This window comes from Oncorhynchus tshawytscha, linkage group LG07, assembly GCF_018296145.1.
Source record: "Oncorhynchus tshawytscha isolate Ot180627B linkage group LG07, Otsh_v2.0, whole genome shotgun sequence".
Classification (NCBI taxonomy): Eukaryota; Metazoa; Chordata; class Actinopteri; order Salmoniformes; family Salmonidae; genus Oncorhynchus; species Oncorhynchus tshawytscha.
Window position 1 is genome coordinate 3,563,492 of NC_056435.1, and position 24,685 is coordinate 3,588,176.

Here is a 24,685-nt window from a genome sequence, read left to right on the forward strand (position 1 = left end):
TTTAATGCAGGGAAACTAAAATCCGTCTTACCTCATTTTTACCAGCATGTCACCTGTGCAACTAGAGGTGAAGAAACTATAGAACAGCTTTTACAACACACACAAAAACGCAAACAAAGCTCTACCTCATCCTCCATTTAGTAAATCTGACCATAACTCTATCCTCCTGATTCCAGCTTACAAGCAAAACAGGAAGTGCCAGTGATGCGCTTAATACGGAAGTGGACTGATGAGGCGAATGCTAAGCTACAGAACTGTTTCACTAGCACAGACTGGAATATTTTCCGAGCTTCATTAATAAGTGTGTCGACGACGTCATATTTAAAACAACTTAATTTAACTAGGCAAGTTAAGAACAAATTCTTATTTACAATGACAGCCTACACGGCCAAATCCAGACGACACTGGGCTATTTGTGCACCACCCTATGGGACTCCCAATCACGGCCGGTTGTGATTTAGCCTGGATTTGAACCAGGGTGTCTGTAGTGACACCTCTAGCAGTGCGATGCAGTGCCTTAGATCGCTGCACCACTTGGGAGCCCAACAAGAAGTATCCCAACCAGGAGTAATGGATTACATACGCACTGAGCTAAAGCCTAGAGCTGCCGCTTTCAAGGAGCGGGACACTAATTTAGATGCTTATAAGAAATCCCGCTCTGACCTCCGGCAAGCCATCAAACAGTCAACATGTTAATACAGGACTACTACGCTGGCTCTGAAGCTCATCAAATGTAGAAGGGCTTGCAAACTGTCACGGATTACAAAGAGAAACCAAGCCACTGCTCAATGACGCGAGACTACCAGACAATTACATTCCTTCTATGCTTGCTTCGAGGCAAGCAACACTGAACCATGCATGAGAGTACCAGCTGTTCCGGATGACTGTATAATCTCACTTTCATAACATTCACAAGGCTGTGGGTGCAGACGGAATACGAGGATGCATACTCAGAGCATGCGCCGACCAGCTGGCAAGTGTCTTCACTGACATTTTCATCCTCTCCCTGACCCAGTCTGTAATCCCTACATGTTTCAAGCAGACCACCCTAGTCCCTGTGCCCAAGAACACCAGGGTAATCTGTCTAAATGAGTATCATTTGTAGCCATGAAATCCTTTGAAAGGCTGGTCGTGGCTCACATCTACCCCATCATCCCAGGTACCCTGGCCCCACTCCAATTCGCATACCGCCCCAACAGATCCACAGATGACACAATCTATATTACACTCCACACTGCCCTCTCCCACATGGACAAGAGGAACACCTACAAAGAGAGTGCTGTTCATTGACTACAGCTCAGCGTTCAACACCATAGTGACCTCCAAGCTCATCACTAAGCTCAGGACCTTGGGACTGAACACCTCCCTCTACAACTGGATCCTGGACTTCCTGACGGGCCGTCCCAGGTGGTGAGGGTAGGCAACAACACATCCACCACGCTAACCCTCAACACGTGGGCCTCTCAGGGGTGTGTGCTAAATCCCTCCTGTACTCCCTGTTCACCCACGACTGCGTGGCCACGCACGACTCCAACACCATAATTAAAGCTGTTGACGACACAATAGTGGTTGGCCTGATCACAGACGACAATGAGACAGCATGTAGGAAGGAGGTCAGTGACCTGGTAGTGCGGTGCCAGGACAACGACCTCTCCTTCAATGTCAGAAAGACAAAGGAGTTGATCGTGGACAACAGGAAACGGAGGGCCGAGCACACCTCCATCCATATCGACGGGCCTGTAGTGGAGCAGGTCGAGAGCTTCAAGTTCGTCAGTGTCCACATTACTAAGGAATTATCATGGTCCACATATACTAACACGACAACACCTCTTCCCCCTCAGGAGCTCAGGAGGCTGAAAAGATGTGGCATAGGCCCTCAGATCCTCAAAAGGTTCTACAGCTGCACCATTGAGGGCATCTTGACTGGCTGCATCACTGCTTAGTATGGCAACTGCAATTGGCATCAGACTGCAAGGCTCTACAGAGGCATCACTGGGGCCGAGCTCCCTGCCATCCAGGACCTCTATACCAGGCTGTGTAAGAGGAAGGCCCTAAAGAATTGTCAAAGACTCCAGCCACCCAAGTTATAGACTGTTCAGTCTGCTACGGCACAGCAAGCGGTACCGATGCACCAAGTCCGGAACCAACAGGACCCTGAACACCTTCTACCCCCAAGCAATAAGACACTAAAAGGTTAGTTAAATAGTAACCTAATAGCTACTCTTAATATCTGCATGGACTCTTTTTGCACTCTCTCTTGACTCATCAGATACACTGCTGCTTACTGTCTATCATCTATCCTGTTGCCTAGTTACTTTATCTCTGCATATATGTACATATGTACCTCAATTACATTGTACCCCTGCACATGGACTCTGTACTGGCACCTAGTGTATTTAGCCAAGTTATTTTGACTCATTGTGTAATTATTCCTTGTGTTATTATTATTTCTACATGTTTCTCTCTGCATTGCAGGAAGGGCTGTTAGTCTACACCTGATGTTTACGAAGCATGTGACAAATAACATTTGATTTGATATGACTGGCTCTATTAATTTGGCCTTTGAAGATGAACAGTGGAGTGTCTGTAGATGTGGAATGAAAAGCGAGACAAGAGAAACAAAACAATAGAGGGAAACCTGAAAGAGATTAATATGTACAGGAGAGAGGAAGAGAGACACAGTATAGGTGTGGAGACAGAGAGAGAGAGAGAGAGAGAGAGAGAGAGAAAGAGAGGAAGAGAGAGAAGAGAGAGAGAAGAGAGAGAGAGAGAGAGAGAGAGAGCGAGAGAGAGAAAGAAAGAGAGTGGGAGCAAGAGAGAGAGAGAGAAAGAGAGAGAGAGAGAGTGAGAGAGAGAGAAAGAGAGAGAGAGAGACAGAGAGAGAAAGAGAGAGAGAGAGAGAGAGAGAGAGAGAGAGAGAGAGACGGAAGGTGGGGGCCAGGGGCAGGGGGAGGGGGAGGTTGGTGGTGAGGAGTGAAGGGGAAGGAGGACGAAATGAGACCACATTTTCTTTGGCAATCTCCCTGTTTCTGCTGCAGGTGCTAGGCCATTTCACTAAAGCAGGCCAGACGAGAATGTCATTAGTTCCTAAGCCCCAGGTGAATTTGCCACTGTTCCACATGATTAACCCAGATAATTGTGTGTTGATAGCGAGCATGGTCGATGGAATAAAATGTTCGAGCCCAGATTCCTAAACAAACAGTCAGCAGCGAGCTAGCGAGGGAGCGGTGGCGAGCAGGGGGGAGACGGGAGTCAGAAGGAGCGTGTCACTTGTGATGCTGGCTGCGTTCAGGTGCCAAGGTTGACAGAGAGGAGAAGATACTTCCAGAGGTTTCTAGAATTACTGGGCAGCATGCAGGGTCAGATAGGGAGAGAAAAGGAGAAAAGGAAAAGAAGAGAACCAGAAATCAAAGAAAATGTTTTTGCATTTGTTGAGGCATTTTGTTCTGTACATTCTTGTCAGTGGGATATTTTTGTGACACTTGGATTTATATATTTAGCCTTTATTCAAACCAGGCTGTCCCACTCAGATGTCCAAACCAGGCTGTCCCACTGAGATGTCCAAACCAGGCTGTCCCACTGAGATGTTCAAACCAGGCTGTCCCACTGAGATGTCCAAACCAGGCTGTCCCACTGAGATGTCCAAACCAGGCTGTCCCACTGAGATGTTCAAACCAGGCTTTCCCACTGAGATGTCCAAACCAGGCTGTCCCACTCAGATGTCCAAACCAGGCTGTCCCACTGAGATGTCCAAACCAGGCTGTCCCACTGAGATGTTCAAACCAGGCTGTCCCACTGAGATGTCCAAACCAGGCTGTCCCACTGAGATGTTCAAACCAGGCTGTCCCACTGAGATGTTCAAACCAGGCTGTCCCACTGAGATGTTCAAACCAGGCTGTCCCACTGAGATGTCCAAACCAGGCTGTCCCACTGAGATGTCCAAACTCTTTTTCTATGGTTCCAACTTACACTCGTCAAAAATAAGACTGTTATCATATGACAGTGGTGATTTTCCTGGTACAAAGCGCTGAGTCTCATTAGCTTAATGTGGAAGGTGAGAGAAATCACTGGGAACTGAGAGACAACCCCAGTCTGCCGAGTAAACGAAGACAGGAAACAAAGTATCAAGGTGAAATAGAAAAAAACAGTATCATCACTGACAACATATTATTTTTTGCAGATTATTACAGTAGTATGACTATATTATTGATGAGCATGGGCAAAAGCTATGGACAATCTGGTTTTCATCATACATATAGCCCTTAGAATATAGCTATATATTATATATGTAGTAAGTTTCTGCCTTTCTGAACAGTAATGTAATTTCCTGTCGTGCCCTAGGGTTGATGGGAAACACAGTGGTCTATACATCCTCCATCCCATTCCCCCTCTCCCCTCTCACACCCCTCTCACCTGGTTTGCCCTAGTTAGTCTCATCATTTCACAGGGAAACAACATGGCCCTTGCGCGTCTGTTTGGGTCAGATTGTTGAGTAGGCTAAATTAGCTTGCGTAAGTGAAAAAAAATAAAAATACAACAAAATATCTCTCACACTTTCTGCGGCTTCTCCTTAATTTTGGAAGAAATTTCCTCTGCAGTGCTAGCTAGCTGTAGCTTATTATTTCAGTTCTAGATTAATTCTCTGGTCTTTTGATTGAATGGACAACATGTCAGTTCATGATGCAAAAGCTCCGATAGGTTGGAGGACGTCCTCCGGAAGTCGTCATAATTATTGTGTTAGTCTATGGAAGGGGGTGAGAACCATGAGCCTCCTAGGTTTTGTATTAAAGTCAATGCACCCAAAGGAGGACAGAAAATAGCTGCCCTGGTGATACCCTACAGAGTGCTGTTGAATGGAACGTAATGGATCCGACAGATAGGGCAACTTTGTAGTATTTTGTTTTTTTATGTGTTATTTCTTACATTATTAGCCCAGAATATTAGCCCTGCAACAGCAGGGCTCTCCAGAGGGCGGTGCGGTCTGCCCAACGCATAACTGGGAGCAAACTACCTGCCCCCTAGGACACCTATAGCACCCAATGTCACAGGAAGGCCAAAAAGAGGGGGGAAAAGGACAACAACCACCCGAGCCACTGCCTGGTCACCCCGCTATTTCCAGAAGGTGAGGTCTGTACAAGTGCATCAAAGCTGGGACCCGAGAGACTGAAAAACAGCCAAAAAGGCCATCAGACTGTTAAATAGCCATCACTAGCACCTTAGAGGCTGCTTCCCTGTATACATAGACTTGAAATCACTGGCCACTTTAATAATGGAAAACTAGTCACTTGAATAATGTTTAAATATTTTGCATTACTCATCTCAAATGTATATACCAGGCTGTACCAGGATTTGATTTGATTTGATTTATACGGTATTCTATTCTATTCTACTGTATCTTAGTCTATACCGCTCTGACATTGCTCGTCCATATATTTATATATTCTTAATTCTATACATTTACTTTAGATTTGTGTGTATTATGTGTATTGTTGTGAAATTGTTAGATATTACTGCACTTTTGGAGCTAGAAACACACGTATGTGACTAATACAATTTGATTTGATTTTGAGGCTACTTTAAACCTTAATTTTAATTAGTTATTTGGTGACGTGAATATATGTAGTTTTATCTCAAAATGATTAGTTTTTCAATGTTTCACTACTTTAATTTGTATGAAATTCATTGAGTAGGATGGTCCTTCCCTTCCTCCTCTGAGGAGCCTCCACTGCTTTGTCATTAGTTCTCCTAACCTGCAATGTAATCTCTCCTAACTTTTGTTGTTATGATGCAACAAGCAGCCTGGTCTCAAAGAAAGACGCATAATACTAGACATCCTGCAAGATGTATGATATGTTACATCATCCAATTCATATAAAATTGTGCGACTGCTATTCTGTTCGTAATGTAACGTAACATATCATACTAAATGGAGGGATAGAAATGTACATCCTAAATCATACGAATTGCCCTGAGGCCGGGTTGTGCCTTTTGTAGAGCCCAAGATGGCACTCTGTCAACAAAACAAGAAGAGGAAAGAGGCCCCGTTCAGCATGGTGCAACGTTACAGTGTGTTCAAACAGAACTGTATTGTATGGTATAGAACACATCTGATTCTCAACCTGCAACGTTTTGAACAATTCTCCTACCTGAATACAATCCTGGGCTGGAAGACAAACTCTAGCATGGGATGAAAGATGGATGCTTTTATTAGTCCATTGAGAGTATATTGGCATCCAAGCCATGCTACAGTATGTTGTTAGAGACATAAAACGAGTCGTTATGCTGTTAACGACAGGTTTAAAACAGATTACAAACATCTCGGCTTCGAGGGAACAAAACAACAGATGCCTTATGTGTTAAAACAGGGATTTAATACTATTGATGTTGTTTTTTAAATGTTTTTTTTCAACGATGACTTAAAACAGAGACTTACAGTACGTTGTTGGGCTGAGACTGGAGAACACCTTGTCTCAGAACGCTCTCTCCGAGGCTTGGTGGGGTGAATGTATAAAACAGCATCAAAGAGGGCGGCAAACTCTATATCTCCTGCTCTGTTCTCGCTGCCTCTAAGAAAGTCGGGAGAGAGGGAGCGAGTCGACAGCCAGCCAATCCCCCTGGTGCATTCTGGGAGTTCAACCTGGCAGGAGAAATTAACGGCGGCGCTAAGTGAAAGGGATAATCCCTCCCTCGTTCCACAGAGGAGCGCTAGCTGCATGCCAGCTGGATCTAACCACTGATCCCTGTGTTTTCCATTTCCCTGTTCCAGTTTTATTTATTAAGAGGATAAGCTACACTATGTAGACATCCCAGAAAGGGGTCGGAAGCAGGGCGGAAGCCGTTCCCACATGCAAGGGGTCGACACTCTCTCAGAGCTCTCACACTGTCCTGCCATTGGCTTCCGGCCCAGGCTAATTCATCTCCATCGACCTGAGCAGGGGCCAGGTGTGTGGTTAATGTGAGGTGGGTACACTGGAGGGCCACTGATAAAACATACCTGCTTTCTGTACCCCCTTTAAAAGAGTTGACCCGGAAAACCCAGAAGATGTTTCACAGATACCAGATACCCACTTTGAATCGCCACACAGATGATGGATGCCAATAGCACAAGATGTGTTCTATCATCATTTAAAATGCATCAAATAGGTTTCATTATTCACGTGTTTCTGAACCCATTATGGGTTTCTTTACCAACACTGTTCCGCTATAAGGCGATGCCATCCAAAGACTTGAACAGTCTATCTATCCATGTCTGTTCTTCGCCATTACCATCAGCAGGAAATCATTATTATAAAAACATGTTTTGCCTTACTTTGACAAACTTTTCCAAGACGTTTCTCTTTCTTATTCAAAATAGGCTAATAATTCCATAGAAATTGTGTGTAAATAACGAATCATTATGGAAACAGTAATATTTTCCTTGATTTCAAATACATATTCATGGTCTGAAACAAGCCCAAATGGATCCTGCATCATTTCCTCCTGTAGACACAGAGAGAAGCATCTTAGATTTGCTCATGCATAAGCAACCATGATCACCAGCCTGAAGCAATGCTCGTTTGCATAGTAGTGTAATAACATTATTCTTAATGTTGTATGACAAGTTTGATTCTTTTTTAGACGTAATTAATTTAGTTTTCCCGTTTTGACTTGTGTTATGTTTTGACTGTTCTGTGTCTTACAGAACTAAGATACGGCTGCATTGTGGCCCTCCAAGCTTATTGGTTTCAGCTTGCAAGGTCGACATGGGACATGCAGGTATGGGAATTTTATTTTTTGCTATTGTCCCCCTGTCCTCCCATCCCTCCCTTCCTCCTGTCCTCCCCATCCCTCCCTTCCTCCTGTCCTCTCTATCCCTCCCTTCCTCCTGTCCTCACCATCCCTCCCTTCCTCCTGTCCTCTCCATCCCTCCCTTCCTCCTGTCCTCTCCATCCCTCCCTTCCTCCTGTCCTCCCCATCCCTCCCTTCCTCCTGTCCTCACCATCCCTCCCTTCCTCCTGTCCTCACCATCCCTCCCTTCCTCCTGTCCTCCCCATCCCTCCCTTCCTCCTGTCCTCTCCATCCCTCCCTTCCTCCTCATCCCTCCCTTCCTCACCATCCCTCCCTTCCTCCTGTCCTCACCATCCCTCCATTCCTCCCTTCCTGCTTCCTCACCATCCCTCCCGTCCTCCTGTCCTCACCATCCCTCCCTTCCTCCTGTCCTCCCCATCCCTCCCTTCCTCCTGTCCTCTCCATCCCTCCCTTCCTCCTGTCCTCTCCATCCCTCCCTTCCCTCCTGTCCTCACCATCCCTCCCTTCCTCCTGTCCTCCCCATCCCTCCCTTCCTCCTGTCCTCTCCATCCCTCCCTTCCTCCTCATCCCTCCCTTCCTCACCATCCCTCCCTTCCTCCTGTCCTCACCATCCCTCCCCTCCCTTCCTGCTTCCTCACCATCCCTCCCTTCCTCCTGTCCTCACCATCCCTCCCTTCCTCCTGTCCTCCCCATCCCTCCCTTCCTCCTGTCCTCTCCATCCCTCCCTTCCTCCTGTCCTCTCCATCCCTCCCTTCCTCCTGTCCTCACCCTCCCTCCCTTCCTCCTGTCCTCCCCATCCCTCCCTTCCCCCTGTCCTCTCCATCCCTCCCTTCCTCCTGTCCTCCCCATCCCTCCCTTCCTCCTGTCCTCTCATCCCTCCCTTCCTCCTGTCCTCTCCATCCCTCCCTTCCTCCTGCCCTCTCCATCCCTCCCTTCCTCCTGTCCTCACCATTCCTCCCTTCCTCCTGTCTTCTCCATCCCTCCCTTCCTCCTGTCCTCACCATCCCTCCCTTCCTCCTGTCCTCACATCCCTCCCTTCCTCCTGTCCTCAAAATCCCTCCCTTTCTCCTGTCCTCACCATCCCTCCCTTCCTCTCCATCCCTCCCTTCCTCCTGTCCTCACCATCCCTCCCTTCCTCCTGTCCTCACCATTCCCTCCCTTCCTCCTGTCCTCTCCATCCCTCCCTTCCTCCTGTCTTCACCATCCCTCCCTTCCTCCTGTCCTCACCATCCCTCCCTTCCTCCTGTCCTCCCCATCCCTCCCTTCCTCCTGTCCTCAAAATCCCTCCCTTTCTCCTGTCCTCTCCATCCCTCCCTTCCTCTCCATCCCTCCCTTCCTCCTGTCCTCACCATCCCTCCCTTCCTCCTGTCCTCCCCATCCCTCCCTTCCTCCTGTCCTCTACATCCCTCCCTTCCTCCTGTCCTCCCCATCCCTCCCTTCCTCCTGTCCTCTACATCCCTCCCTTCCTCCTGTCCTCCCCATCCCCCTCCCTTCCTCCTGTCCTCACCATCCCTCCCTTCCTCCTGTCCTCCCCATCCCTCCCTTCCTCCTGTCCTCTCCATCCCTCCCTTACTCCTGTCCTCTCCATCCCTCCCTTCCTCCTGTCCTCACCATCCCTCCCTTCCTCCTGTCCTCACCATCCCTCCCTTCCTCCTGTCCTCTCCATCCCTCCCTTACTCCTGTCCTCTCCATCCCTCCCTTCCTCCTGTCCTCCCCATCCCTCCCTTCCTCCTGTCCTCACCATCCCTCCCTTCCTCCTGTCCTCACCATCCCTCCCTTCCTCCTGTCCTCTCCATCCCTCCCTTTCCTCCTCTCCTCCCCATCCCTCCCTTCCTCCTGTCCTCCCCATCCCTCCCTTCCTCCTGTCTTCACCATCCCTCCCTTCCTCCTGTCCTCACCATCCCTCCCTTCCTCCTGTCCTCTCCATCCCTCCCTTCCTCCTGTCCTCACCATCCCTCCCTTCCTCCTGTCCTCCCCATCCCTCCCTTCCTCCTGTCTTCACCATCCCTCCCTTACTCCTGTCCTCACCATCCCTCCCTTCCTCCTGTCCTCTCCATCCCTCCCTTCCTCCTGTCCTCACCATCCCTCCCTTTCTCCTGTCCTCACCATCCCTCCCTTCCTCTCCATCCCTCCCTTCCTCCTGTCCTCACCATCCCTCCCTTCTTCCTGTCCTCTACATCCCTCCCTTCCTCCTGTCCTCCCCATCCCTCCCTTCCTCCTGTCCTCTCCATCCCTCCCTTCCTCCTGTCCTCACCATCCCTCCCTTCCTCCTGTCCTCTCCATCCCTCCCTTCCTCCTGTCCTCCCCATCCCTCCCTTCCTCCTGTCCTCCCCATCCTCTCAGTGCTGAGCAGGCAGCCACTGAAGAGTGTCCCAGGGCTAATGAGTGCTTCATTCAGGACAAGGAGAGATAAGAGAACAAACATGTGGTGAGAGAAAGATGGGGAGAGCGAGAGACAGAAAGAGAAAGGACTTATCCCTTGGCAGTAGTACTGTAGATGACTTTATCACTGACCTCGAGTCTCTCAGAGCGTTCACAGTCAGCCCACTATCACCTCTATCAGATCACGTAAAAATCACAGTCTACCTGAACAGAGCAATACTCAATCACGAGGCATCAAAGCCAAAGGAACTGCACAATATTAAGAAATGCTATAGATGGAAGGAAAGTAGTGTAGAAACCTACCAAAAAACAAATAGGCAACAACAAATTCAATCCCTTTCAGACAACTTCATGGACAAAACATTTCACTGTAATAGTGAAGGTGTAAACTTGGCAGTAGAAAGCCTAAACGGTATATTTAACCTCTAGCTTCCCTGTCAAATAAAAAATTCAAGCAGACAACCTAGGAAAATGAACAACAATGACAAATGGTTTGAATAAGAATGTAAAATCCGAAGAAAGAAATTGAGAAACCTGTCCAAGCAAAAATACAGAGACCCAGAAAACCTGAGTCTACGCCTTCACTATGGTGAATCACTAAAACAATACAGAAATACACACCGGAAAAAGAAGGAACGGCACGTCAGAAATCAGCTCAATGTAATTGAAGAATCCATAGAACCTAACCACTTTGGACACACTAAACAAACAACAACACAAAGAGTTATCTATCCAGAACGGAGACGTGTGGAAAAAAACACTTGTCTAATCTTTTTTGCTCTATAACAAAGAACAAACAGCAAAAGCATATACATGATCAATTCCAATACTTAGAATCAGCTATTAAAGACTACCAGAACCCACTGGATTCTCTGATTACATTGAATTGAAAGGCTGGTCATCACTCACATCAACAGCATCCTCCTGGACACCCTAGACCCACTACAATTCACATACCGCCCCAACAGATCCACAGATGACGCAATCTCAATCGCACTCCACACTGCCCTTTCTCACCAAGACAAAAGGAACACCTATGTGAGAATGCTGTTCATTGATTACAGCTCAGCGTTCAACACCATAGTGCCCATGAAGCTCATCACTAAGCTAAGGACTCTGGCACTAAACACCTCCCTCTGTAACTGGATCCTGGACTTCCTGACGGGCCGCCCCCAGGTGGTAAGAGTAGTCAACAACACGTCTGCCCCACTGATCCTTAACACTGGGGGCCCTCAGGGGTCTGTACTTAGTCCCCTCCTGTATTCCCTGTTCACCCACGACTGCGTGGCCAAACATGACTCCAACACCATCATTAAGTTTGCTGACGACACAACAGTAGTCCTAGACTTGGCTCTGATCACAGACAACAATGAAACGGCCTATAGGGAGGAGGTCAGAGAACTGTCAGTGTGGTGCCAGGACAACAACCTCTACCTCAAGGTGAGCAAGACAAAGGAGCTGATCGTGGACTACAGGAAAAGGCGGGCAGAACAGGCCCCCATTAACATTTAAAAATGTTTTGTAATTCTATGAATCTTACCCAGTGGATTAATTCACCCACTCACCCAAATCTTAAATTCCCAGATAAATCTTGAATGATTTAAGTGACCATTGTGCTGTTGTTGCTGTTAGAAATACTAAGGTTCCAAAGACAAACCCACGTTTTATTCGTAAGAGAAATTTGAAGCGTTTTAATTGATGATGGCCTATCTTTTAAATTGCATATTCAACAACTTACAAAAAAAATTGAAGCTGAAATTGGGATTATTTTATTTTAGGAATAAGGCCTGTTTTTCTTTTGAAGCCAGAAGGAGGCTAGTATCAGCTACATTTATGCCTTAACTAGACTATGGGGATATTTTATATAATCATGCTTCCGCTCAGTGTTTGAGATCAATTGACACTCTTTACCATGGCACTTTGAGATTTATTTTAAACCGCAAAACCCTTACGCACCACTGCACTTTGTATACCAGGGTTGGCTGGCCTTCTCTAGTCACTCGTAGGCTCAGGCACTGGTATACTTTTATTTACAAAGCCATTTTGGGTTTATTACCTTTTAATTTGTGCATTTTTATTGTTCAGAAATGTGGTGGGTACTCTCTTCGTTCGCTGACCTTTATCCTGCTAACTGTTCCAAATGTCCGAACTGAATTTGGTAAAAGGGCTTTCATGTACTCTGCGCCATCGTTTTGGAACACCTTACAAAATACTTTTAAACTGGAAGAACTTGTCCCGATTGGTGTTTTTAAATCACTGATGAAGGATTTTGAGGCTGATTCCCTGACTTGTCAATGTTTTTAATTTGCTGTTTTATACTCTTGTGAATTCAATGGTTTTTACTAGATTACTTGTAGTTTTTCATGTTGTCTGTCTGAAATTTGTTTGTAATGACTTGGTGCTGCCTATCTTGGCCAGGGCGCTCTTGAAAAATAAATTTTAATCTCAATGAGCCTTTCCTGGTTAAATAAAGGTTAAATAAAAAATAAATAAAACATTGACGGGCTGTAGTGGAGCAGGTCGAGAGTTTCAAGTTCCTTGGTGTCCACATCACCAACAAACTATCATGGTCCAAACATACCAAGGCAGTCATGAAGAGGGCATAGCAAAACCTTTTCGCCCTCAGGAGACTGAAAAGATTTGGCATGGGTCACCAGATCCTCAAAAGGTTTTCCAGCTGCACCATCGAGAGCATCCTAACCGGTTGCATCACCGCCTGGTATGGTAACTGTTTGGCATCTGGTAACTGTTTGGCATCTGACCGTAAGGCGCTACAGAGGGTAGTGCGAACGGCCCAGTACATCAATGGGGCCAAGTTTCCTGCCATCCAGGACCTATACAATAGGCGGTGTAAGTGGAAAGCCCATAAAATTGTCAGAGACTCCAGTCACCCAAGTTATAGACAGTTTTCTCTGCTACCGCACAACAAGCGGTACAGGAGCGCCAAGTCTAGGACCAAAAGGCTCCTCAACATCTTCTACCCCCAAGCCATAAGACTGCAGAACAATTAATGAAATCACCACTGGACAATTTACATTGACACCCCGCTCTCCCTTTTGTACACTGCTACTACTTGCTGTTAATTATCTATGCATAGTTACTTCACCCCCAACTGCATGTACAAATTACCTCAACTAACCTGTACCCCCGCACACTGACTCGGTACCGGTGCCCCCTGTATATAGCCTCGTTATTGTTATTCTTTTGTGTTACTTTTTCTTATTACTTTTTCTTTTAGTCTACTTGGTAAATATTTTCTTAACTCTTCTTGAACTGCACTGTCGGTTAAGGGCTTGTAAGTAAGCATTTCACGGTAAAGTCTACACTTGTTGTATTCGGCGCATGTGACAAATAAAGTTAGATTTGATTTGAAGAGGACAAAATACAAACCCTCCAACCCCTCCAAAAGGCCTGTGGTGTTGATGCTATCCTACATGAAATTATAAAATATACAGACCACAAATTCCAATTGACTATACTTAACCTCTTTAACATCATCAGTGAAGACAAATTTGACCCCAATAACTATCGTGGGATATGCGTCAACAGCAACCTTGGGAAAATCCTCTGTGTTATCATTAACAGCAGACTTGTACATTTCCTCAGCGAAAACAATGTACTGAGCAAATGTCAAATGGGCTTTTTACCAAATGACCCTATGACAGACCACATATTCACCCTGCACGCCTTAATTGACAAACAAACAAACAAACCAAAAGAAAAGTCTTCTACTGCTTTGTTGACTTTCAAAAAGCTTTTGACTCAATTTGGCATGAGGGTCTGCTTTACAAACTGATGGAAAGGGGTGTTGGGGGAAAAACATACAACATTATAAAATCCATGTACAGTCGTGGCCAAAGGTTTTGAGAATGACACAAACAATCATTTCCACAAAGTTTGCAGCTTCAGTGTCTTTAGATATTTTTTTCAGATGTTACTATGGAATACTGAAGTATATTTACAAGGATTTCATAAGTGTCAAAGGCTTTTCTTGACAATTACATGAAGTTGATGCAAATAGTCAATATTTTCAGTGTTGACCCTTCTTTTTCAAGACCTCTGCAATCCGCCCTGGCATGCTGTCAATTAACTTCTGGGCCACATCCTGACAGATGGCAGCTCATTCTTGCATAATCAACGCTTGGAGTTTGTCAGAATTTGTGGGCTTTTGTCCACCCACCTCTTGAGGATTGACCACAAGTTCTCAATGGGATTAAGGTCTGGGGAGTTTCCTGGCCATGGACCCAAAATATCAATGTTTTGTTCCCGAGCCACTTAGTTATCACTTTTGCCTTATGGCAAGGTGCTCCACCATGCTGGAAAAGGCATTGTTCGTCACCAAACTGTTCCTGGGTGGTTGGGAGAAGTTGCTCTCGGAGGATGTGTTGGTACCATTCTTTATTCATGGCTGTGTTCTTAGGCAAAATTGTGAGTGAGCCCAATCCCTTGGCTGAGAAGCAACCCCACACATGAATGGTCTCAGGATGCTTTACTGTTGGCATGACACAGGATTGATGGTAGCGCTCACCTTGTCTTCTCCGGACAAGCTTTTTTCCGTATGCCCCAAACAATTGGAAAGGGGATTCATCAGAGAAAATGACTTTACCCCAGTCCTCAGCAGTCCAATCCCTGTACCTTTTGCAGAATATCAGCCTGTCCCTGATGTTTTTCCTGGAGAGAAGTGGCTTCTTTGCTGCCCTTCTTGACACCAGGCCACCCTTCAAAAGTCTTTGCCTCACTGTGCGTCCAGATGCACTCACACCTGCCTGCTGCCATTCCTGAGCAAGCTCTGTAATGGTAGTGCACCGATCCCGCAGCTGAATCCACTTTAGGAGACGGTCCTTGCGCTTGCTGGACTTTCTTGGGCGCCCTGAAGCCTTCTTCACAACAATTGAACCGCTCTCCTTGAAGTTCTTGATGATCCGATAAATGGTTGATTTAGGTGCAATCTTACTGGCAGCAATATCCTTGCCTGTGAAGCTCTTTTTGTGCAAAGCAATGATGACGGCACGTGTTTCCTTGCAGGTAACCATGGTTGACAGAGGAAGAACAATGATTCCTCCTCATTTTGAAGCTTCCAGTCTGTTATTCGAACTCAATCAGCATGACAGAGTGATCTCCAGCCTTGTCCTCGTCAACACTCGCACCTGTGTTAACGAGAGAATCACTGACATGATGTCAGCTGGTCCTTTTGTGGCAGGGCTGAAATGCAGTGGAAATGTTTTTTTGGGATTCAGTTCATTTGCATGGCAAAGAGGGACTTTTCAATGAATTGCAATTCATCTGATCACTCTTCATAACATTCTGGAGTATATGCAAATTGCCATCATACAAACTGAGGCAGCAGACTTTGTGAAAATTAATATTTGTGTCATTCTCAAAACTTTTGGCCACGACTATACACGAACAAAAAGTGTGTTTTAAATTGGCAAAAAACACATTTCTTTCCACAGGGCTGTGGGTTGAGACAGGGACGCAGCTTAAGCCACACCCTCTTCAACATAATATATAAACAAATTAGCAAGGGTACTATATCAGTCTGCAGCACCCGGCCTCAACCTACTAGAATCTGAAGTCAAATGTCTACTATTTTCTGATGATCTGGTGCTTCTCTCCCCAACCAAGGAGGGCCTACAGCAGCACCTTGATCTTCTTCACAGAATCTGCCAGACCTGGGCCCTGACAGTAAATCTCAGTAGGACACAAATAATGGTGTTCCAAAAAAGGTCCAGTTACAAGGACCACAAATAGAAATTCCATCTAGACACCGTTGCCCTAGAGCACACAAACAACTATACATACCTTGGCCTACATCAGCGCCACAGGTAACTTCCACAAAGCTGTGAACCATCTGAGAGACAAGGCAAGAACCGCCTTCTACGCCATCCGAAGGAACATATCATTTGATATACCAATTAGGATCTGGCAAAAAAATATTGAATCAGTTATAGAACCCATTGCCCTTTATGGTTGTGAGGTCTGGGGTCCGCTCACCAACCAAGACTTCACAAAATGGGATATTGAGAGTCTGCATGCAGAATTCTGCAAAAATATCCTCCGTGTACAACGTAAAACACCAAATAATGCATGCAGAGCAGAATTAGGCCGATACCCGCTAATTATCAAAACCCAGAAAAGAGTCGTTATATTCTACAATCACCTAAAAGGAAGCGATTCACAAACCTTCCATAACAAAGCCATCACCTACAGAGAGATGAACCTGGAGAAGAGTCCCCTAAGCAAGCTGGTCCTGGGGCTCTGTTCACAAACAAAAACACACCCTACAGAGCCCCAGGACAGCAGCACAATTAGACCCAACCAAATCATGAGAAAACAAAAAGATCATTTCTTGACACATTGAAAATAATTAACAAAGAAACAGAGAAAACTAGAATGCTATTTGGCCCTAAACAGAGAGTACACAGTGGCAGAATACCTGACCACTGTGACTGACCCAAACTTAAGGAAAGTTTTGACTATGTACAGATTCAGAAAGGTCACCATAGGCAGACATGGCTCTCAAAATGAGGTGGAAACTGAGCTGCACTTCCTAAATACCTGCCAAGTGTATGAACATGTATATGACCATTTAGAGACACATATCTCCCTCAGACCCACAGACCCACAAAGAATTCAAAAACAAATCATATTTTGATAAACTCCCATATCTATTGGGTGAAATACCACAGTGTGCCATCACAACAGCAATATTTGTGACCTGTTGCCACAAGAAAAGGTCAACCAGTGCAGAACAAACACCATTGTAAATACAACCCATATTTCCGTATATTTATTTTCCCTTTTGTACTTTAACTATTTGCACATTATCACAACACTATACATAGACATAATATGACATTTGTAATGTCTCTATTCTTTTGGAACTTGTGTGAGTGTAATATTTACCTTTCACTTTTAATTTTTTATTTGACTTTTGTTAATCCATTTAACTTGCTTTGGCAATGTAAACATACCGTATGTTTCCCATGCCAACAAAGCCCCTTGAATTTAATTGAGAGAGAGAGAGAAAGAGAGAGAGAGAGAGAGAGAGAGAGAGAGAAAGAGAGAGAGAAAGAGAGAGAGAGAGAATTAGAGGAAGAAAGAGGAGAGGTTAAGAGAGAACGAGAGAATCAGAGAGAGAGAGATCCAGTCTTCTCTCCTCTCTCCTCTCTCCTCTATGGTGACATACTGAAGGTCTCTGTTCGTTCCACCTGCAAATCGCCTCAGAAACAGAACAGGATTAAACACGCATTATCACGTAAATGTCAACCATGGCCAAATACAGAGTGGTACTATTAAGAATCAGTCCACATGCATGGGTGAACAATGATTGGCTGCTACCTTATCCTCCTGCAGCTGTACACTGTGTAACGCCAAAATACAGTATGGTGCTAATTTAACATTACCTGTGTGAACAGTCACACTATTGAACAGTACCTCACCAGCCGGTGCTGTTTAAGATTAAGGAGGACAATAATTTTATGGCCATGGCCTTATTTCTATTACAGCATACTGGATGACTGTCATTCATATTCCATTCACCCAGTTCAATGTAACATTGATAGGTTTAGGCTACTACATGATACTCAACTTTGCCCTGTACCAATTGTATTTCTTCATTTAATTTTACCTTTATTTAACCAGGCAAGTCAGTTAAGAACAAATTCTTATTTTATAGGAACAGTGGGTTAACTGCCTGTTCAGGGGCAGAACAACAGATTTGTACCTTGTCAGCTCTGGGATTTGAACTTGCAAATCTTTCGGTTATTAGTCCAACGCTCTAACCACTAGGCTACCCTGCCGTCCCAATCACAAGGTTGCTTCAACCTTGTCACGTCCGTTGAAAGGAGAGGACCAAGGTGTGGCGTGGTGAGCGTACATTTTCTTTATTAAATCAAAATTATGCCAAACAAAACAATAAACACTACAAAACCAAATCGTGAAGCTCGCTAACATAAATAGCATTCCTCTCTTTTTGATTCAGGTTGTTGAGTAGGCTAAATTAGCTAACTGCATTTAATTAGTTAAGAAAAAAATTAATATAGCTCTCTCTCTGCTGTTTCTACTTAATTTGTTCAAAACTGTTTAACTATTGTCTTTCTCTCTCTTTGAGTCAACAACTTACCACATTTTATGCACTGCAGTGGAATCTACAGAAGCTGCACCTTTTGCTTTCAGGAATAGATTCATTCTCTGATCCTTGATTGGATGGACAACGTCCAATCAATCAAACATCCAATTGGTGACATACATTTACTATAGATTTATCTAAAAAGGATAACTTTTTCAATGTTTCACTATTTTAATGAAATTCACTGAGAAGGATGATCCTCACCTTCCTCCTCTAGGAGCCTCCACTGCTCACCAGAAAATATCTCCTCTGCTAAACACATGGTTGATTTGCCGTAGCATCTGCTGTCTTACTAAGCACCTGAGAAATACAGTTGAGGAGGTGCATGTGTACAGCACAGTACAGCTCTTCCCTTATCCAACATCTGGGGTAGCAGATGACATGTCTTAGATATCTCGGAGGAATAAGGCCACCTCTGTTCTGCCCCATATGGTGGGATGACAGAGAGCACGAAGCCACAGAACAGGGCAGTACAGAACAAGATTTCTAAACACATATATTCGGATCTACTAATGACATTGAGCCACCATGAGAGAAAAATGGGGGTTCAATAAAATGTGTCCACCAATTATGTCCAAAAGTGACTAATTATCTCTCTGAGAAGATTCTTGATTTCTTACTGTACACCTTGGTTGGTCCGTGTGTCACTGTGACAAAATATACATTTTATTCCGAAGACAAGGTGTCCTTCAGGCACAGAGGAGTCCCCCCTAAGTTACGGCTTCACCAGGAAACCACTCAGAGGAGGGGGGTGAGGGGGTGAGAGGGGGTTGCCTGGGACAAAGGCCAATTCTCCTTAGTGTTAGCGATAAAAATCCATCTGATTGAAATTGCGTCTGATTATGAGAGAGATAGAGGGAGAGGAGGGAGGAGAGTGGCTTGCACAATCGCTGAGGTGCTCTTTTTCATTCTCCTGTCCTACGCTTCGCCTGATGAAAGCTAATTACGCCGTGTAGCAAGGAGGAGAAGAGGAGAGGCCGCTGTGTTGGTGGAAGAGAGGAAATAGGGGAAAGAAAAGGAGAAAGGGAGAGCAGGGGTTGGGCTAATTGGGGTATGTGATTACACAGACTGCTGTTGGGAGGATTTAGCCAACAACAGACTCTGCAGCAGGGAACACACTGCTTTGCCATCAGAAGAGATGGAGTGAAAGGAGCAGGCGATAACACTGATATTTCACTAATGGTGCCACACACACACATACCCACACACCACACACACCTTCACTTCAGTCACGCTACCAGACAAGACAGTGCTGTAATAGAGGAATCGGGGCAGGATGTTAGCTGTTCCTTGCTGTTCAGGTTTGGAAAGGCTAACGCTCTTACTGAAGATGGAAGGATCTAAACATGGGTTCAATGCTTATTTGTTCATGACCTCTGTGTTTGGCCATCTCAACAGCAGCCAGCCCCAGCCCAGACTAACAGAACAGCATGAGGTAGAACCAGCCCCAGCCCAGACTAACAGAACAGCATGAGGTAGAACCAGCCCCAGCCCAGACTAACAGAACAGCATGAGGTAGAACCAGCCCCAGCCCAGACTAACAGAACAGCATGAGTTAGAACCAGCCCCAGCCCAGACTAACAGAACAGCATGAGTTAGAACCAGCCCCAGCCCAGACTAACAGAACAGCATGAGTTAGAACCAGCCCCAGCCCAGACTAACAGAACAGCATGAGTTAGAACCAGCCCCAGCCCAGACTAACAGAACAGCATGAGGTAGAACCAGCCCCAGCCCAGACTAACAGAACAGCATGAGTTAGAACCAAACCCCAGCCCAGACTAACAGAACAGCATGAGGTAGAACCAGCCCCAGCCCAGACTAACAGAACAGCATGAGTTAGAACCAGCCCCAGCCCAGACTAACAGAACAGCATGAGGTAGAACCAGCCCCAGCCCAGACTAACAGAACAGCATGAGGTAGAACCAGCCCCAGCCCAGACTAACAGAACAGTATGAGGTAGAACCAGCCTCAGCCCAGACTAACAGAACAGCATGAGGTAGAACCAGCCCCAGCCCAGACTAACAGAACAGCATGAGGTAGAACCAGCCCCAGCCCAGACTAACAGAACAGCATGAGGTAGAACCAGCCCCAGCCCAGACTAACAGAACAGCATGAGGTAGAACCAGCCCCAGCCCAGACTAACAGAACAGCATGAGGTAGAACCAGCCCCAGCCCAGACTAACAGAACAGCATGAGGTAGAACCAGCCCCAGCCCAGACTAACAGAACAGCATGAGGTAGAACCAGCCCCAGCCCAGACTAACAGAACAGCATGAGGTAGAACCAGCACCAGCCCAGACTAACAGAACAGCATGAGGTAGAACCAGCCCCAGCCCAGACTAACAGAACAGCATGAGGTAGAACCAGCCCCAGCGCAGACTAACAGAACAGCATGAGGTAGAACCAGCCCCAGCCCAGACTAACAGAACAGCATGAGGTAGAACCAGCCCCAGCCCAGACTAACAGAACAGCATGAGGTAGAACCAGCCCCAGCCCAGACTAACAGAACAGCATGAGGTAGAACCAGCCCCAGCCCAGACTAACAGAACAGCATGAGGTAGAACCAGCCCCAGCCCAGACTAACAGAACAGCATGAGGTAGAACCAGCCCCAGCCCAGACTAACAGAACAGCATGAGGTAGAACCAGCCCCAGCCCAGACTAACAGAACAGCATGAGGTAGAACCAGCCCCAGCCCAGACTAACAGAACAGCATGAGGTAGAACCAGCCCCAGCCCAGACTAACAGAACAGTATGAGGTAGAACCAGCCAAGACTAACAGAACAGCATGAGGTAGAACCAGCCCCAGCGCAGACTAACAGAACAGTATGAGGTAGAACCAGCCCAGTCCAGATAGAACAGCATGAAGTAGAACCAGCCCCAGCCCAGACTAACAGAACAGCATGAAGTAGAACCAGACCCAGTCCAGATAGAACAGCATGAAGTAGAACCGGCCCCAGTCCAGATAGAACAACATGAGGTAGAACCACCCCCAGCCCAGACTAACAGAACAGCATGAAGTAGAACCAGCCCCAGCCCAGATAGAACAGCATGAGGTAGAACCAGCCCCAGCCCAGACTAACAGAACAGCATGAAGTAGAACCAGCCCCAGCCCAGACTAACAGAACAGCATGAAGTAGAACCAGCCCCAGCCCAGATAGAACAGCATGAGGTAGAACCAGCCCCAGCCCAGACTAACAGAACAGCATGAGGTAGAACCAGCCCCAGCCCAGACTAACAGAACAGTATGAAGTAGAACCAGCCCCAGCCCAGATAGAACAGCATGAGGTAGAACCGGCCCCAGAACCAGACTAACAGAACAGCATGAGGTAGAACCGGCCCCAGCCCAGACTGACAGAACAGCAGAACCGGCCCCAGCCCAGATAGAACAGCATGAGTTAGAACCAGCCCCAGGCCAGATAGAACAGCATGAGGTAGCCCCAGCCCAGATAGAATAGCATGAGTTAGAACCGGCCCCAGCCCAGACTAACAGAACTATGACAGAACCAGCCCCAGCCCAGACTAACAGAACAGCATGAGGTAGAACCACCCCAGCCCAGACTAACAGAACAGTATGAGGTAGAACTGGCCCAGCCCAGACTAACAGAACAGTATGAGGTAGAACTGGCCCAGCCCAGACTAACAGAACAGTATGAGGTAGAACTGGCCCAGCCCAGACTAACAGAACAGCATGAGGTAGAACCACCCCCAGCCCAGACTAACAGAACAGTATGAGGTAGAACTGGCCCAGCCCAGATAGAACAGCATGAGGTAGTTGTCATTAGACAGTAGATTCAGACTGTAATAGTTGGACGGGAAACTGGACAGAACTTGAACTGAGCACCAGGGTCAACTAAAAGAAAGAGCCTGTGAACTGTCCATGTTGTCCAGGGTTGTACGCTACTGACACCACAATGACCTGCTCTCCAGATCCATGAAGCATCCGTCTTCCCCACTATCTCACTGCTAGATGGGGCATAATATTGATCAGCGGTTCATTCAAAATGTCCCTCCTCCCCCCATGTAGCTCCTCTCCCTTCTTCTCTCCTTTTATGTTGCAGAACAAAAGCGTAACCAGTGAAAGGCCAGAGACAGGGTGAGTTAGGGACCATCGATGGTAAAGACAAAACCAAAGGGCTGGTTTGACTAAGTGTCACTGGTTATTTACACTAAGAAGAAGTGTCAGTCTTAGAGAAAAGAGAACCTTGTTAAGGTGAAGACATTTATCTAAGCAGTGCTTAATTTCCAGTTAAAAGGGCCTTACGGATCCCTCAACCTCAGTTTATCACTGACCACGTCACCTGTAATACCATGAGGAAAGAGTTATCATGTTCTCAAGAACCACCACCAAATTGGAGGGCGCATTTGCCAGTTATCTGACATTACAAGTACAACTGCTAGGATTGACCAACAACCAATGAAACAATTAAATTGGCACATAATTAACCGGCATCAAAAACGAATGTTCATCAGAGATGAAGAAGGGAGAGATGAATATGGATTTTCCCACTTCAGGCCTGTCCAGTGGCTTGTTCTTGGGCCTAATCCCTCCCTGCTATCCCATCAGGCTGTACTGTACCGTGGTCCGTGGAGCCGTCTCGACCCTACTCTGTGACCCCCACTATCAAAGCTACAGGTGCTGCACGAGTGGCTTCACATCAAAGCTCCCCCACGTCCTCCTAATGAAACACAATGTTGTTGCTCCAACGTTGTCTTTGAACCTCCTCCTCCTCCCGATCTGGCCCACAAAGGCTCAATTAGCCCCACTTCAGAACTCCACGCAGCGGCGACATCAGCCACATCCTATCCCTTGTCCCCCCCTATCACAGACCCTCTTGAATCAGGCTGCAGCTTTGTTTGGGTGAATTATTACAGCATGCTGTTGTTTCTAATCAACTGAAAACCCTGGGCATCGTGATCAAGGTAACTTCTGGTTGAGAGCAAACACAGGCGGATCAGAGAGGGAGTGTTATCAGTGCTGGAGGTAGATGTGTGTGTGTGTGAGATGGTGGTTAAATATGATGAAGAGGGGCAGAGGCTAGGGTTAGGGACACCAGAACCATGTACAGATCCATACAGTACGTCCATCCATATGTCCACATGATCCCAGAAGATAATATGAGGGTGATGAAGGGGTCAACAGTGTCATTTCCTCTTCTGGAGGAAATAAATAATAATAATGATGTTGGCCATTTCCTCACTTTGTCATCATGTCTACTAATTATAAAACATACAAAGTAGAGGTGCAATGTCTGATTGGACATTTTGAAGGAAGTTCACTATTTGGCCGCTAGATGTCACTATAAGACATAGGGAAAATACAAATCGACTTTATCTTAGTGCAAGTGACAGAGCAAAGGCCTATTCAACAGAGGTATATCATGTCTACCAATATTGTAGTGTTCAAATCTATTCTTTTGGCATTATAATATATTTATGAAGCGAAGCAAATAGCTACTCATCAAAACACTTGCTCTCTTGTAGTTAAGAATCCCATTCCTTCTATCTGAGACTCATACAAAAGCCTTATCCTTTGGCGACATGCTGAGAGTTAGAGTTTCAAAGGATCAATCAGAAAGACTGAACTATAGCCAATGATGTGACTAGCCAAAAAAAAGAACATCCACAACGATCTACTTAGATAAACAATAGACGGTGGCTGATGCTATAGCACATTGTGGAGATGAAGAGAAGGGGAGTGAGGCAGGGCTGTAGCAGCATACATCATTCTATCCTAGTTCTACTGATAAGAAACCCCTGGAGTTCAGCGAAATGATCAAGTCCATTGAAATGAGTCGCTGATAAGCTTTACATCTCTCCCGGTCATCACAAAGGAAAGATGGAAGACAAATTGCATACCAAAGTCTCTCTCTCGCTCTCTAGATTAGAATTGCTACTTGTTTATGTTGTTTGAGAGTGCAACCACACAATTAGTTTTAGAGAGTGGCTGACTGCAGGAAATAACTTCTCCTTCTCTACTCAACAACTCAATTGGCGGTGCCCCTTGTGATACGGATCCAAGCCTGTGTGATCAAAAAGTTGGAACACCTATTTCTTTTATCATCCTTACAGTGAGATCCCATAGTAGGACCTAGATCACATCTCCCAAACAGATTGTCATTCAATCCAATTTATTCGGGGTAACCTTTTGTAAAGTGCCCATATGCTTGATTAGCATCAACACGCACATGCTTCTGTTTATCTCCATAATGCAGACACATATGGACCAAACTGCTGGGGAGGGGAGGGTAACATCTGGGACGATAACCAATCTAATTATGTTGTAACATAGGACTATATCAAATAAAACGGAATCTATTATTGCTGGTTTTATTTGAAGTTTATTTGTAGTTTTATTTTATTTTATTTTTCTTTTTACAAAGCATT